Below are 4,448 nucleotides of genomic sequence, written 5' to 3'. Positions count from 1 at the left end.
ATTGGACTTGGTCAGTATCTCCTCTTTGCTGACTGCAGGTATGTCCAAAGCAGTTCTCTCTCTCTGCTCCATCAATCCTTGTCCATTGATTCAGGTAAGTATTAAACTCTTCAGGTTTTGAATCAGTTTTGTTACAGCATTAAACATTACATTTATATTTACCGCAGAAGAACCTACTGTAGCACCTTTAAAAAAAAAAAATTATAAAAATTTTGTAAACATGTTTGTCACCACTTCACATATACATTGTCATATCTTTGTACAGGCCGTTTTTCCAGACATTCTTTCTGTTTTAAAAGGACATGGTGCCAAAATCAGAAGAAAAAAAAAGTTTTAAGTTTAACATCAACCTTTTAAAATAAAAGTTAACTAATTAACACCATTATCTGCTGGTAAAAAAAAGTGTCCCATTATCGTCTCATCTTAAGACCATGGTGCTTCAAGAGGTGATAAAACCCAGTGAAAATAATTAAACCCCAAATAAATAATCATTAAAAGAACCAGCAATAAAACATTAAAAGTCTCTACTGCCATAAAATTCCATAAAGGTTTCTGTTGCTGTGAAACCTCTTAAAAGTCTCTGTTACCATAAAAGTCTAAGGAGGGTGTGTGTGTGTGTGTGTGTGTGTGTGTGTGTGTGGAGGGGGGGGGGTGATGGTGACTCCTAAGTGGCTCCCCAGACCTCCTTTTGTCATCTTCTGGGGCCAGTGGAGATCATCCCCTCGTCCACGGCCCCTCTTGTCAGGCTGCCTCTTTCCCTCAGGGTGCATCTGCGGGGACTGGTGGCAGGGACCCTCCTACGTGTGACCTCGGCCCCCTCCTCCGAATGGTTGCGCCCGGTGCCCCCTGCAGCGAAGATGTCACCAGCCTCAACATTACATGCAGGGGCATCATCACATGCTTCCCCACCAGCAGGTTACGGGAGGTCCAAAGGGTGGCTTTCGCACTGTTAAGGGTGAGCCAGAGTGCTTCAAATGCCTTTTGCTGGTAACTTCTCCACACCCTGTTTACTGCTAGCCAGTAAACTTGTGGGTGGACCTCCCCTGCTGGCAGGCTCAGCCATTGCAAGAGGCCGATCGCGGCCCAAAGGTCCCTTGCCACACTGCACTCCCAGAACACGTCTCACCGTTTCCGATTCGCCACACCCCAACCATGGACACGTCGCCACCGTTGCCATGCCCTGGGAGCGCATCACAGCCCTGACAGGGAGAATTTCGTGTTCCGCCATCCATGAAAGGTCCTTGTCTTTGTTTCGGAGGGTCGGGGGGGCCGTGTTCCTCCACACAATCCGAGCCTCCCCCCTCGTGAGCCCAGGTATTGGGCTCACTTCTCCCAGTCCTGTACACAAAAGACAAGCATCTTTGCATTAGTTAAAACTCTGTCTCCTCTTTCCAGGTTATATTTCTTTAAAAACTTTCCGATAAAATCATATTCCTTTGGCAATGTAAAAGACACTGGTGTCTGTAGGTCCACTCTTAAAACCCCCAAAGTTCTCAGGTAGGAACCATCCAGAACTGCCACATTGTCTCTGCCTTATTTGTGGATGGGGTCATGGTGTACTTCATATGCAGGGCCACGAACTTGCTCCCTAAAAACAAGTAAGGCCTTTCCTTCCATTCTCCAGCATCTTCAGCACCTCGATTTTTACTCGTTCCAACTTGGAGCCCCACAGGAAGTAAAACACTGCTCTGTTCAGCTCTAAAAGAAAGTGTCTTGGAGGACTAAAAACAGAACATAGCAATAAAAACAGGGGTAAAACAAATGCTTTTATTGCTCATAAAACGTCCATACATAAAACCGTCACATCATCCATGTATAAGGAACAGGTTGCCATCAATCCTTGTGGCAGGTCCAGTCCTTTGATCCACTGATCCCCTCTCAAGAGGCAAGAGCCAAAGGCTCGATACATGCCACAAACAGGAGGGGACATAACGGGCACCCCTGCCGTATTCCAGAGCGATTATGGTGCCTGTTCACCATAATCCTGCTGGTGATGTCCGTATACAGCAGACCCACCCACTCTATGAACCTCCTAGGGAACCCCATTTTTCTGCAGTACCTGGAACAGGTACTGGTGCGAGACCCGATTAAAAGCCTTTTCAAAGTCTAAATTTAAGACCAACAAACCGAATGTCCATCTTGTCCCCTTTTTTTATGCAGCAAAGTCACTATCCCTGTCCATGGGGAGTCCATCTTCTCCAGGGTACTTACCCTGTTTAAACCTTTCAGACATTTAAAAATTTCTAAGACTGTGAACTCTTATTAAAGCCTCTGGATTCTTCACCCTATGCTCTAAAAATGTTAGGACTTCCTCCGTAACCTGGTCACGCACACTTTTCGTGTCATACAACTGTTTCTTCCTTGTGTTCTACCTTCCCCCTTATTTTATTTCTGTAAGCCCACCCCCCTCTTGACACCATTTTCTTGACACCAAAGTAACGTGTGCACTTCTCCCCTTCCTCTATCTCCTCCTTGCTTTTTAAAAAATAAAAAATAAATCACCCATCTGCTTATCAATTCCATCTGGTCAGCCCTTTCCTTTTTTACTTTTTTAATTTCCTTGTTAAAATCCAATCCGAGTTACCAAATTAAAATACCTCTGTAAATGGTTTTGCAGCCCCACCATGTGTCTTTTCTGTTTTTCTCTTTTCTTTTCCAACTTAAAAAAACAAACAAAAAAACCCAAAACAAAACGTCTTGGTCCTCCCCTTCACTGTCTCCAACCACTGTGCTCGTGTGTTGTAAAAGTCCCAGAGGGTCTGCCCGAAGCTGTACTGCTCTCTGCAGGCCCTCACTATTTCTTCATCCTGTAACAGGGAGTAGTTCAGCTTCCACAGTTCTCGCTCTTGCGGTCACATTAGTGGAAAAAGACAAGGTGCACAATAACGTACGGTGATGCGAAAAGAACATAGGCCTCACTGTAGCATCAGGAGAGCACTCTCTTGTAAAAAGATATGGGAGGCCCGGGTTCAGTCACCACTAAACCATGTGAAACCCTCCTCCTTCGGATGCACTTTCCTAGAACAGTCCTTCTAATTTAAAATCACTTACTACAGCCTGCAACTTTGACGGTGATTTGTCTCATTTAAAATCGTCTCCCACATTTTTTTTTCTGTCAGTTTTTGATAAAACACAATTCAAATCTCCTCCCACCCCCTGGGGGCCTCTTCCTAGCATGTGGGGCTGCAACTCCTCCAACAAATCAAACCTTTCTTTTATCGTTAAAGCCATAAACATTTCACATTTTAAAATCTTATCCTAAAAAGGTTAGCTGTAGTAAAAGGGCTTGCCCATCCACTGTGGCGCCCTTCACCTGAATGTGGAGATTTGTTATTGGCATGGCAACCCCATCTGCCCGACTGTAGTGCGACCCAACAGTCCACCGCTGCTCCCACTCCCTTTTAATGGCAAAAAGGGTACTGCACGCTCCTGCAACAAGAACACATCGGACCGCACGTCCTTCAAGAAGGTTAAAACACTGTGTGCTCTATTTTGTGCCTTCACACTCCTCATATTTATGGTGGAAATTGTAAGAGACATAAATACTATATAAGAAAGAAGAAGGAGGCATGTCTTAAAACCATTTAAAAAACTACATATCCGGAGGCGACATTATTACTTATGACACCTCCTCCTCTTTAATCTCCACCATTCTGAAGGTTTGAGGTTGGCTGGTAACTCCCACCTCTGGACCAGCAGAGACTTGCTGAGCCTTGCTGAGCCCTCTTGCTGAGCCTTTGGTGTTGATGCTCTTAACTCAGTCCTTAAGAAAGGAACCTCATTCGGTGTTTCATTAAGCCATACGCGGTCCAAACTTTCCAGTGAAGAGCTGTCCCCAGACTGTCTTGCCTGCTCTCCCCCCCTCCCCCACCAAAACAGACGGAGGGGACTCTGCAGACCTCTTTGAGGTTTGAGCTTTTGGGAGTGAGTGATTCCTCACTTCCTCCAGAAGGCCTACTTACCCCTGGTCCTACTTCCACAGTAGAGACCCTCTCTTTCCTCTTCATCTTCATTATGTTGCCTTTGCAGATGTACCTGAACAAGTGAATCTTAAATTCTGTGGAGAAACTGTTTGAACATTTTCTTCCCCGTCACTTCCCTCCTTGGTTTCCCGCCAAAAACTCAGGCTCCACCCATCCCCCCCCTTCCTTCCTTCTCATTCCCTCTATCCTCCATTTAGTCTCCCCTGGTGGTCATTTTCTCCTCTGGGCAACCGGCCATCCTCGTTGCCTTTACTTTGTTGGCAAAGGACTTTGGGCAATCCCTGTAGAGGTGGTTTGCATACCCACTGAGGTTGCACTGTCTGCCATTGGGACACTGCTCGAACGTGTTCCCAATTTCTCTACACTTCCTGCATATAACCGTCGTGCAGGCTTCTACCAAATGGGCGAGCTCCCCACATGCCTCTGATTTCTCTCAAGATTATCATTTGCGGCAAGTGCTTTAGA

The 4,448-nt window shown here is 45.8% G+C and overlaps 1 pseudogene; it reads right to left on the bottom strand.

Annotated features, from left to right (window-relative positions):
* Positions 1–759: 759 nt before the first annotated feature.
* On the bottom strand, positions 760–3,540 carry LOC118241964 (annotated as a pseudogene).
* Positions 3,541–4,448: the final 908 nt, after the last annotated feature.

The sequence above is a fragment of the Electrophorus electricus genome, chromosome 9 (assembly GCF_013358815.1).
Source record: "Electrophorus electricus isolate fEleEle1 chromosome 9, fEleEle1.pri, whole genome shotgun sequence".
NCBI lineage: Eukaryota > Metazoa > Chordata > Actinopteri > Gymnotiformes > Gymnotidae > Electrophorus > Electrophorus electricus.
The sequence above is the reverse complement of the archived record's forward strand: the minus strand, read 5'-3'. Positions and strand labels throughout refer to the sequence as shown.